The sequence below is a fragment of the Lonchura striata genome, chromosome Z (assembly GCF_050655825.1).
Source record: "Lonchura striata isolate lonStrDom1 chromosome Z, ASM5065582v1, whole genome shotgun sequence".
Taxonomy (NCBI): Eukaryota; Metazoa; Chordata; class Aves; order Passeriformes; family Estrildidae; genus Lonchura; species Lonchura striata.
In genome coordinates this window covers 26,672,862-26,685,977 of record NC_140740.1, presented here as the reverse complement: position 1 = coordinate 26,685,977, position 13,116 = coordinate 26,672,862, and the positions used below count along the sequence as shown (strand labels likewise).

At 37.8% G+C, this 13,116-nt stretch overlaps 1 long non-coding RNA gene across 2 annotated transcripts in view; it reads left to right on the top strand.

Moving 5' to 3' along the window:
* The window catches only part of LOC146763741 (uncharacterized), a 59,492-nt gene that overhangs the window by 17,555 nt on the left and 28,821 nt on the right, over nt 1–13,116 (top strand). Inside the window, exons 3-6 of one of the 2 annotated variants that reach the window (XR_014951463.1) lie at nt 613–676; nt 2,459–2,608; nt 5,188–7,073; nt 8,667–13,109. This is a non-coding gene — a long non-coding RNA (uncharacterized LOC146763741). Of the gene's footprint in view, nt 1–612; nt 677–2,458; nt 2,609–5,187; nt 13,110–13,116 lie in introns of those variants that run through there. The other variant, XR_014951464.1, reaches the window with a different exon arrangement.

Below are 13,116 nucleotides of genomic sequence, written 5' to 3'. Positions count from 1 at the left end.
TTGGAGATACAAGATTAATCTTATGTGATTGTGCAGTAGAGTGCTTTCTGAAAGGGAAATAAAAAGATGTTCTGTTTTAAAATATACTTTTTCTGTTTGAATGCCTTTTCAGAAGTCAATTTCTATTCCAGTATACACAGACATGGCTCAATCTACTCTCCTTGTGTTAAAATCAAAAGATTTTTTGCCTAGGAATTAGAATTTGAAGGAGCCTTGCCAGTGCGAAAGAACTAAAGCTTAGGTGCACTTCTTTTCCTTTGGAGCTTTTATATTTTGCATGATTTAAATTTACATAGACCTGACATCCTTCCTGCATGAAGAGCACAGAAGACCACAGAATTGACATTGTTCAGAAATAAAATTCATACTTGCAGCCTGCATATTGCTTTATTTTATTTTGCTTTTGGTTTTGCCTTGATTTGCTTAATTTATTTAATTCCAAGCAATTTGTTGTATATATTTATACAACATTTTGTAGAGCATTTTTTGAAGCATTTGCAAGCTGAGTGATTTCATCTCTCCCTTTTATCACTACAAACACAGTTCCAATACCACAATTTAGGTCTTGTGAGAGAATGTCTATCCTGACCTCTGGGTCTGCTTCTCTTCTAGTGTAGAGAAGGCAGTGAATTAACTGAACTAAGGGTGACGATGAAGGCTGCTGCTGTAAAATGTGGTGAGTTGAAATCTGTGTAATTTCTGGAGGTATTTAAAAGACTCAGAGATGTGGCATTTGAGGACATGGTTTAGCGGTGGACTTGGCATTGCTCTCAGTGATCATAGAGGTTTTTTCCAGTTGAAATGATTCTATGTTTCTATCTCACTGGTAGCTGTAGGGCCCATCTGGGGTGCTCTGTAGGGCTGTCGAGAAGGAAGGAGTCTGCGGCACCCTTCTGCAAGTGGGTGAGGTCGATGGCTGGAGACACATGTTTTTTCTTTTCTCTTTAATTTTTTTTTTTCTATGAGGCTAATAGGCATATAACCTGCAGCCTAATGGGAAATTTTATTTTAATGTACACATTAATTAAAACTGATTGTTGTACCAGTATTTTTCATTTAAGAGAGTTTGCACCACATCAGCTACTTATAAAGAAATTGCAATTAAGTAAGGGTAGGTTATAACAATAGAGCCTCATTAGTCTAAAATACCTCTGTGACTGTTCTAATGAGGAGCTTAACACATTGTACAAACAGCACCTAATGAAGTTAATGCCACCCTTGAGAGTTGAGTAACAGTAGACCTGTTTTTACAATTACATTAAGTGAAACTTGAAGATGGGAGGGTATTTGGGAAAGGTTAAAAGAACTCGACTGATTTCAATCTAGTCTCTGTTACCAATTAATGCTGAGTGTTTAAAAAGCCTACTCCAGCAGCCCATGTCATTCCAATAAGTGGGGTAGGGGCAGCCTTCAAAACTTCAGCTCTTCAATTTCTGTGTCCTTGAAAACTTTAGATGAATTACATAAAGCTATAGTTTGGATCAGTTTGCAGTAGATAGTATCACCTAAAGGAGATGAACCATGGTAATTTTAGTCCGTGTGTGCCTGCATGCATTCCTTAGATGATGGTAACTGGGTTTAGGTTTTTAGCAACCTTTTCTACAAATCTGTTTTAATATTCTTAGAGCAAATTTTCCTAACCCTTGAATGCGGGTGAACAAATTTAAAACAGATTAGTGCAGCAAAGTTTACAACATTGTATCAGTATTAGTATACCTAGAAATTTGTATCAGTAATTAGTATATCCAGATACATGTTTAAAAACATAAGGAAGCAGTTTAAAAATCTTTACTAGATCTAGCATTATATAACGACCCTTTTTTACTTTTTAGTGCTAACGTAGTTTATTATTAAAAATTAGAGGAATTTAAATTTTCATCAGCTCATTGCTCTCTGTACTCACTGTATTCTACAGTGAACAATAAAATATGTGGTAGGTTACCTGGTAAGCTAATAGCATAAGAAATTGCTGATTTGTGCAGAAAAATCTTTTATGTTGAAATCTGTGTTTTGTGGGTCAGTTTGCTATGCCAACCTATCAATTTGTTATTGGTAGTATAGCAGTGAACAGACTGTTCATGCTTAAACAGAAGACATAGCCCAGTGTTCCAGTAAAACGGGAAACAATGCTTCAAGTCTTTTAACATCATTAACTTCACTGATGTAGTTTTTAATTACTAGCAATTAAAATTATAATAAATATTGCCTATTAATTTGCCAAAAAATCTAATCTGATAGTAAGTTGTTTGTGCTAATGAAAGAGAAAATATCAGAAATATTTTATTTTCTCTATTCCTAGTTTTCTTGGTAACCTTTAACATTACTGTCAGCTTTATATTAGAAAGACTAAATTAAACCTCTGCAGTTATATTTTGAATCAATTTTGGTTTATAATCAGAATTGTAAACAAAATATTGCATAGTTTAAGAAGCTTTTGTTTTGTGTCCACCATTCTAAGGCTATGTCAATCCTATGTGATAGAATCATAGAATCATGACAGTGGAAAAGATCTCCAAGATCATCAGGTCCAACCTGCACCTGAACATCACCATGACAAATAAACCATGGCACTGAGTGCCACATCCACTCTCTTCTTGAGCACCTCCAGGTACAGTAACTCCACTGCCTCCCTGGTCAGTCTGTTACAATGCTTAAAAATCCTTTCGGTGAAAAACTTCTTCCTTATGTCCTGAACCTCCCTCTTGTCTCTAAAACAATATCTTTAAAAGTGCTCTTAAAAGTCACTGTTTTATACTAGCTTAGAGAGGCATAATAGTGACTTTGCATATATAAACAGTTTTCACCAGCATATTTGCTTTCTGTGTATTGTTACTCAGGCAAGCAATGGATTTATTATTTACCAAGATGTTGAAGATAACTTTTGGGTTCAGCCTTGTTTCTGAGCTTTTCATGAGAAACCAGGAAAAGTAGATTATAATGTGATTCTTGAATGCTTTTCTGCAAACTATATAGGCCTCCAGCAATAAGAAACCTATTTTCTAAATTCTGTTGAATCTGCTAATGATTACACCATTATAATGTTTTCCCATTATCACTCTTATTCTTCTTATACAGTGTGCTGTATATTAGTGGCTTAGTGCTTAACATACTTTGTCCCCACCCCCTTCAGTAAAATTTCCTTTTGGCTCAACCCATTATTCTTTGCCTTCTAATCCTACATATCTAACTCTTGTGTGCACATATATGTGTGTAACTTTCTTTTTCTAGGAGAAAATTACCATCTTTTGTGGGTTAGCTGCCATTTTTACACCAAAATTTTCTGTAAAGATGACATATTTCCCCCTTGTCCCCTTCTGGGTATGCACTCAAGGTTTATAGAAGTTAGACTGTTATAGACTGTTATTTTGAAGTGAAGACAAGGTGTAATAAGCCACTTGGAAAAAGTAAACTTTATCTTTGTGTGTGGTGAACTTATGATATTTATCAGTGAGTAAACTGGAAAAGGTTCAGGAAACAAAAGGTAATGTTCTGTTTCTTACAGTCTAGGTTTTGCTTTTTATTTAATCTGCAATGTAAATTATTTTCAAACCTGACTATTTCTTTGAATTAATAAAATGAGAGGTCTTTTCCAGGCTATAATTTAATATATGGTTGAATAATATACATTGTCTCTACAGCAGCCTAAGAATTGGATTATTTTAGACAACAATTTAAAAAGAGAGAACATATGGCTAAGCCCACTGGGCCAAAGTTTTTTTTTCTGATCTAATGTTGCCTAAACAAAGAGATTTGATGGCGATCAGTACCATACACAGGAATGATGAGGGCAAAGCTGATAAAAAAAAAAAATCTGAAACTTTCTGCGAATTTTTTTTCTTACAAAAATTGTAGCCCTCAATTGTTATTTTCCCATCCTGTGTTTTTTGGGTTTTTTTTTTGTTTTGTTTTGTTTTGTTTTTAATTTTATTTTTCAAAGACAAAAGTACTAAATGTGTGGTCGAACAGCACCACCTAGGGGGTCCTGCCACCCCGGTGGCCTGTGCAGGGAGACATTTGCTTTTTTCTTTCCGTGGAGCCGCAGTCATGGACTCACACCTACCTCTCTCTTGTTCGTGCTGCAGCCACCAGTTCCCGTTTGCTTGGGGTGGGCCTGATGCAAACGATAGGCTGCAGATCCTGCAGTCAGCTTGGAAAGCATTATGCAGAAATTTAGTACATGACTTTTCTACAGTTTGGGGTGAGTTCAGGATCTTTAAGAATTCATTAATTGATTTAATTGCTCTAAAAATTATTCTGATAACATATCAGTTAAAAACATCCTTTTCAAGTGTTTCCCATTTGAGAGCACTTTTCATTATCTCTGCAGTGCTTTTATGAATATTAATAGGACTCTTCAGCAATGGTCTTTCTTTCAAAGTAAACCTTTTCCACTGTGAGTCATTCACTCTTCTGACTCTCATAAGGTACTTTAAATGTAGATTATTTTAGCAAGAATTTAAGTTAAAGCTATTTTAAGTGGTTGAGCAAAGAAAGATGGAACAAACAAGAAAGTTGATATCTGAAGGCAGGCAGATGTCAAAACAGATGCTTAATAATTTAATTTTTTCATGTCATTTGTTAGTTTTAGTGCAAAATCAAGAAACTTATATAAATGGAAGTTTCATAGATTTTTCTTTTCTAGAAAAAGTATGTTTATTATGTGGCTTTTTACTCAATGTTGTCTACATTATGTGTCAATATTGCATTTTCTACATTTGAAATTATTGAATAACAGATAATATGTGTCCCCCAGGTATGAATATTTGTCAGATCCTAATACATAACCTGTATCTTATTTTGTGATTGGGATGTTAGTAATTTTTTATTTATGAGGGAGGTTATAAAAGTTAAGAAGAAGAATTCATAGAATCGGAATCATATAAAAGGGGCCTTAAAGCTCATCTATTTCCAACCCTCACATCACAGGTGGGGGCATCTTCCACTAGATCAGGTTGCTCAGGGCCCCATTCCAGCCTGGTCTTGAACACTTCTAGGGATGGGGCATTCACATCTTCTCTAGGCAATCTGTTCCAGTGCCTTGCCACCCTCACAGTAAAGAATTTCTTACTTAAGAACAGATATACTTAATAGTGTGAGGCTCTTAACCTGTTTCCCATTAAATACCTGTCTCAGATTTCTTCATATGCACAGATGCACTTAGTTTTGATATTTCTTCTTCCTTTGTAGCTCCCCTTAGTACTAAAGACAAAGGACATGTTCACAGACTGAACCTCTGGATGTAAACCTGCATAAAAATCTTATGGCAATATTCAGCTGGAAATATAGGCCTTGCATAACTAAATGAAACTTCACTTGGAGGTGGAGAAATAAAAGTGTCACAATTCTGCAGTTTCATCCCAGCCAGCCCCCAACCCCAGGCAGTCACTTTCCAGCAGAGAGAAAAACAGAAAGATAAAGGTGAGAAAACTTGTGAGTTGAGATAAAATTGTTTAATAGGGAAAACAAAATCCCTGTACAGAAACAAGGCAAGAAGCTATTTCACTGCTTCCCATGCCGGCAGGTGTTCAGCCATCTCTGGGAGAGCAGGGTCTCATCATGTGTAACACTTGCTTGGGGAGACAAATCCCCCCTTTCTGTTTCTTCCCTCCATCTTGATGTACTGAGCACAATGTCACATGGCCTGGAAATCCCCTTGGTCCCTTTATACAGGGCTCACCTGTCCCAACTGTGTCTCCTTCCAGCCTCTCATGCAACCCCAACTTCCTTGTCAGTCTGGAGGTATATATAGCAGAAAAAGCTTTGGCTGTGTGTAAGCCCTGCTCAATAACAAAAATATTTCTGTATTATCAACCCTGTGTTCAGCACAAATCCAAAATACAGCCCCATACTGGCCACTATGAAGGAAAGGAAATTACCTCTGCTGAAACCAGCACACACAGTCCTAAAGCTGATATAGAAGTACATACAGTGCTGGTTGGTATTAGCGAGAAGTACTACTCTTTGGGTACTTGAAATTATATGTGGAAGTGACTACGTCTAAAAAGCCTGAAAATTTCATGCAAGCTCTTCATTAGAATTCTCTATGGGAGGGAAAATGTTTGTGTGATTTTCTTGTTTGGCTTTTGAATTTTCAAAAGAACTCCCCACTCCTTGGCTAAAAAGAATGCCAAACTCACTTTTAGATTCTTTAGGACCAAAAGTATCTGAACAACATTTTATAAATTACACTTTCTTGAAGGAGATGGATAGAAGAGGGGTCAGAAACATTAATTTTGCCATAAAATGCACAGAAGTGTTCTATTTTACCTTCTTTTCACCTACATCTATCTGTTTCTGAACTCATGACTTTTGAAGGCTTCTGCAGTGTTTGACTTTATTTTCTAATCTGGAGACTGAATTTTTCTGCCCAATTTCTCTACACAGTAAGTGTGGGAACTCAAAATGTCTCTCAGACATTTTTAGAGGTTCCAGGCCTTGGTCAGAAGCATTTTAGACCCTGGCAGGCAGCTGAAAAACAACTGTGATTTTGAGTTTGAGCCATGGAATGAATGACCAACTTTGGAGGTGGAACAAGCAGTCACAAAAGGTTAGATAGTATAGTAAAAGTAGTTACAAAGTAGAGGGGAAATTTTTTTAGTATTGTACAGGGGGGGTTTCACTTTGTACATGGGGGTCAGAAGTTCTAAGATGGAGGAAAGTGGGCTGATCCTATTCTTCCTCCTTCTTTTTCTTTACCTCCATGTTTTTGGTGATGTTGGCACTCACAGATTGGTTTAGAGTAGAAAAACACTTGGCAACATAGGTAGTAGGTATTGGGGAATAACTGTAAACATGTTATACGTAATATATCTTATAAAAGATAGCAGCAGCCCTGGGCGGGGAGAGAGACGAAGAAGACAGCAGATAGAGAGGATGTCAGGGTGTGTGTGTGCCTCTACCCAGGCCGCTGATCAAATAGCCACAGTCCAAGAACATAATCTGTTAGATAACTAGCAATAAACTGCCTTGAGACCAAACAGCCAAAGCCTGCGGAGTTTTTCTTTGGAAGCATGGGTTGGAGGAGGAATTTCACCACCATATGAGACCCCAGAGCAAGGCTGGGGTTGTCACAAGTAAGTAGTTGTGCCTTTTCCCCTCAGAAAGTCACAAAGTCCATAAAGTCAGGGTTCTGGATAGCTAGAAGAGCTGATTGCCTGTATTTACATCATATTTAAGCTACACATTTTGTGGTTTTGCTTGTATGAACAAACTTTGTGGTCTTGAGAAACAGTATTGCAGAAATTAAAACAAAGATTGAGTGTGCTTAAGCTCTGTTTCATTATTTAATTTCATTATTTAATTCAATAGATACAGTTACAAGGATCTTTTTAGTGGACATTATGTGTCCTGCCACAGCTTGTTTGACTTTAACACAGCTAGAGTGTTGAGGCTGGAAGAAACTTTGCTTCAAAATTTGCAAATCTGACTATTAGTATATTATTTTCCTCTGTTAAATTCCACCTTGTAGGCTTTCTTCTTCAAGCAACTTTTTGGCTTGTGAGAAGTTGCAGTCCTTTGGCCACTGAAGAAGAGAATATCTAGTATTTTCTTGATTTTTTTCCTGTGGAAAGTAGTTCTGCAGATATTCCAGTGTTAAAAGTAAAGTCTCATCCACTGTTTCTTTCGTTGTTGTTGTTGTTATGGTAACACCTGTATGAGCTAAGAAAGTCTTGGAAGTGTTTTGATTTCCTATTATGTTTGATTTTATTGTATGAAACCTTTGTGTACAGGGAGGCAAAAGGGAGTCAGCACTCTTCTTTCAGTAAGAACACCATTGGCAAGATGGAATTATTAATTTTGGTAATGTTACCAATGTTACTTATTGAATGTACTTCATTGTAGTAAATACAAAACTCTTCCCTCATCTGCCAGTCAATCAAAATTAAGGTGATTGTGTGCTATTGTCAAATTGGCCTTTCAGCTCATCCCAAACCATGGAAATTAAATCCAAAGTGTGCAGATGGTGATGTGTAATCTCCAAGGCCTGTTATAAAGCTAGATAAAACTGCTAGCTGAACATGTCTGTATTTACTTATCCTCAGAGGAGATTCAGCTAGTATGTGAAATTCATGATGCCTTGCTGTTATCCCAGGGTTCAGGATAGCTAGTCTTTAAAAGGTTAAAGAGTGTCGTGAAGAAAGCAAAGCTGTCCTGGCCTGTGTTGTTTATATTTATATATATTAAAATATATATATATATATATATTTATATACACAGCAAAGGCTGCACTGAGTCCTGTGTTGCTTTTTGATTTTGGGCTATGCAGCATGAAAAATGCATGCCTACCCTGTGATGCTTCAGCTTTTATTCTTGATATCTCTGTATCTGCTCTTGCTATGATTAACAGAGCTGTAGCCTCTTCAATTTCAAATAGAGAGTTAGAAACTAATTCTAAACTGAACTAATACTGGCTACACCTGTAAAATGTTTCTGTATCTGAAAATACAGCTAATACTGACAAAGAAAAAGGTAAAGAATTTGAAAGGTTTTTTAGCAGTCCATACAAATGTATGGTTTGTGTAATTGAAATACATTTTCCCCCAATTGAATAGTTCTATACATTAGATGATCAGGAATGGACTTTAGTTTTATTAGAAATTAGGGTGCAAACAGCTGAGATTTCCTAGTACAGTATTGTTCTCATTCTTGAATTTTCCTATCTCTAGGGTGTGATTTCAACAAAATAAAAGAAGACAGAAGAAGAACACATATATTGCTGCATACTCTATACCACAGGAACATCTGAAAATTTCCAGGCTGACCTAATCAGATACCTAAGTGCTGTAACTTTGAGTATGTCACTTTAGGTAAGTTCACAGGATGGGGGGCTGTGCTTGTAAACATGCAGAGGAATCAACTGTTGCAAGAAGATGCTGAGATCCTGAAAGTCTATTAGGCCTCATGCATTGGTGCACTGCTGGGAAAGTATGGGGTCAAGAGGTTGGGCCACCTTGTGCACCAGTTATAGGCCTGCACTTGTGCCATACCAGAACTGCAACTTCCAGACACTTCACCTTGTACCTCAGGTGATGCAGGATTAAAAGAAGGCTGACATCCATGAAGGGATACTGAGAGGAGAACAGCTCATTTGGTCAGAACGTAATGTTAATAATATCAAGGTTTGTGCTATCCCTGTATGGGTCATTTACTTACAGGCTGGATTTACAGGATGATCCTTGTAGAGTCCCTTTCAACTCAGAATATTTTGTGAGTGTGCATGTGAGATAAGAGGGTCCATGCTAGTTCCTGGGGAATCCACAAATGTGTGTATGCATATGAATCTAGGAAGGGGGTGTGTTTGAAATGTATGTCTCTGTTCGGAAAGGTAAAGTCATCAGCTTCACTGGAGCACTCCTCTTTAACAAAGTGGGTGGATTCTGTTGGCACTTTGGTAATCAGTGCATGTTTGTAAATGCTTTTCTTCCTTGAGGGATGCTAGACCAGCTTTGCAATGTGCTTTCCTGTCCCATTCTGGAGGGACAGGAAAAGCTGAGTCTTTCAGCCAAAGGGAGTCATACTAGGTAGAAGCAGATTATGTTTTTCCTGGAGATAGCTCCTGTTCAAATTTTCTTGTCAGGGTTAGAGCAGAATGATTCCTAACCATAAGCATTTCCCTGGGCTTGGTCCTGCCAGACAGCAAATGCCAAGGAATTGGCACTGGCTGGCTGCAGGTTCCAAGGCGAAGTTCTCAAATGTCACCATGCTGCTCCATGGTGGTGGCATTGCACACTGGAGCTTGTGTCCTGACATGCTGCAGCAGCAAGAGGAGGAGAAGATGACAAATAGCAGTTATCACTTTTCATTTCCAGAGCTGCAGGTGTTTAGACTCAGGGGTTGAGCAGTAAATCCAACTGTTGTGAAATGCTGTAGGCCATATGAGGGCAGTGCAGCGTCCTCCTGTCTGTAAGAGATATTGGTTAGGGATGAAGAGAGAACTGCAGCATTAGGTCTTAAGTGCCCCACTCTGAAAGTTAGCCAGCTGGGCACCTTTCCCCCATGCAGAAGTGTCCTTGTAATTTTTGCTGAAGTAGTGGCTTTGAAGCTCCTGCTTGAGAGTCTCCTGAGTCAGAATTGTGATGGACAGGTCTTCAGCCAGTGCCCAGACTGCTGTGCTTGTGGGTGACTCTTATCCTGGACATGGGAATTTATGCTGTATGGACAAGTCAGGCTAGGAGAAGCATCTGGGATTTGGCCATGCATGGACAGTGCAGGGGCTGCTGCCAGAATGGACAACCATGGGAAACAATGTGTGCCTCAAGGAAGGCAAGACAGCCCCAGAGGCTTGCAAAGACTGCAGGCCTAGGAAGGTGTGAAGACTTAAATATGATGTGCAGTGTCTCCAGTTCCTTCTCCTTTGAGCCTTATGAGACTTCTGTGATTTCAGTAGCATTCCTTTAGTCCTGTGATGCTCCCAGATTTTAGCAGCCTCCCCATAACTGCTCTGTAGGAGCAACTGGAATTAAACCTTTAAGTGCATTTTCCAAACAATCCAAATGGGAAGAATGCAATGTCTGCCTCCAATTTTTTTGCATGGGATCCTATGCTTTCATTTTGTATTTAAAATTCAGAAAGCAAGTTGACAAAAATCTATAAACATTCTAAATTAAGCATTCCCCTTCAGGAGAACTCAGTTTGTGAATGTCATCATTTTGGACCATGCTCATGTGCAGAAGCACATCTGTACACTCTTTGCCACAATCAAGCCTCAGTAGCTCTGAACTGATCTGCCAATGACTTGCATCTGTGTTATATTATTTCATTATTCTGTGCAGTGTCTGTTTTGCTACATAATAATTTCAAATACTTTTCCCAAATTAGTACTGTAACAACAGACCATTCAATAAAGTGACTTTAAAACTCAATTTTTATGCTAGTTTTTTGGAATGGAGTTTAAAGATATCACAAGAAAGTGAAGATGAAAAGTTGGATTCCAAAACAGGAGAGCTACAATTTGTTGCAAATATATGAAGGAGTCATTCCCTTGCATTTATGAAGCACCAGTCAAATTAATCTTGATCATGATATTCAAGTGCTTTTAAAACTGCAGGTGCCACAACATCTGAGACAGAAAAAGGCCTGTCAGTGTTCACAGCATGTGTTCTATCTCTTTATTGGGTAGCACAGTACTCAATTAGAAGGTACTGAAAAATCAAAGACGTTGAATATTAGCAGCTCCATTGTCTTGCTTTCTAGGGAGGCAGTGCTCTCCTCAGGAGCAGTTTGTGCTCCTTGTTGAGTGTTTGCAGGCTGATTCCTTGACTGCTGCTGCAGTAGAGCTGCAGATCACCGGCAACTGAGGTGTGAAAGCTTGCTTTTGGTACCTTAGAAGTGTCTGTAACAGAACTGCATAAACCTTATTTCTGAATAATTACTGCATACTGCACTCAGTAGTGCACTAAGTCATGCAAAAATAATAATAAAAAGAATAGAAAAATTAAATAATATTTGACCCTGCAAATATAAGTAGTAAGTGATATTGCAGGTTTTCAGGAAACATTTGCTACAAAACAGCTACAACTTGGCAGATAGTGGGTTTGGTCCATTTCTGAAGATAGATAGTGCCTGGAACTGTAGATAAGATTTGAGAATATACAGTAACCAGTTATATACAGTTCATGAAACTGTAGTGTATAAACACATAGAGCTCTATGCTGTTTTCCAGAAAAAAATACATTAGGCCAATTAGCCAAAGAGAGACACATCTTTACCTACAGGGTGCAAAAACCTTACATTAGTACTTATATTTGCAAACCTTAGCAGAGTTTGCCTAGTATGGAAGAAAAACAGGAACTCCAATACAACTGTCATAAGGTTACTCTTAAATTAAACAAGAATTCCTCAGGCTTAATGTAGTGTGTAATGTACTGAGTTTTTAACATTTTTGTTTGTTTGTTTAGGGTTTTAGTTGGTTGCGTTTTGTTTTTGTTTTAATATCAGCCGTGCATTTTCCAGTATCCTGACAGAACAGTAGTTTTAGTAATACTATGGGAATTCACTGACACAAAAGAAAAGTTTGTTTCCAGAGAACAATTTTATATCCTGTGAGGCAAGCAGGACTTAACTTTTATGATCAAGTAGGGAACTGGGACATGTTACATGAAAAAAGTCTAGGTGATATTACACCTGTTACTAGATAAATATGTAAATGTGCCTGACAACTTTCTGAGAACACTTGTAAGACACAGTCTGAGAACATCTGCCTGTGGTAAAGATGAACTCAGCCAGGGCAGTAACAGAAATCAAAGTACAAAAGCTAAAAACTAGTTGGCTTCAGTTCTTTGAAAGAACTGAAACACAAACCAAACCAAGCTCCCCAAAAAAATCAGCAGAAAATCCCAGTAACTGGAATAGATTGTCCAAGAAAAAATACTACAAGAGTATGGGAGAAGGCCATAGAATCCTCCTTATGTGTGGAATAAAACTTGTCCAGTTTCCATTTACTGCAGAAGAGAAAAAAATTGTGAGAAGAGAGCTTAATTATGAATATATTTTTTTTTAATTTAGGAAACTTCTTTCAACTTCCAGGATAAGCTCTAGGGATAGAAGACAAAGGACAGAAACACACAACACATTTCTGCTTTGAAACAATTTTTCCAAAGCAGATTGTTTTCTTTAAAAAGCAGTTGGATCCTTGAAAGGTGCCCCTTGATTTGACTTGAGCATAAGAATAGAATCTGCAAGGTCTGGGGGTCCCTTGCAATCATTCCACATTGAAATATTTTCCTCTGGCAGCAGGAGTGCTGTTCACTGTGATCATGCCCTCAAGGGTTGGAGTATAATTAATGAATTCAGTCTGTTTGCATACATGCCTTTGAAATAGTTTGAGGCTAGGAGACAAATGCAGGGGAACTGTTAATTTCATAGTTTCTAACATGCAACATAGAGATTTATGCTGTAAAGTAGCATAAGGGGGTAGGTGAATTACTCCTAAGCAGTCTTAAAAGATGATTTGGGAATACTGCAGTTTCCACCAAGATATAGCACATCTTTATGTGTAAGTAAATCGACAGAGTGCTTTTCCTACTATATTTTGAACAGTCAGTATGCTTGAACGGTAGTGATGTTATCAAGAAAATTGTAATAAACATTTGGAATATGAGATCAAAGCTTTCAAAG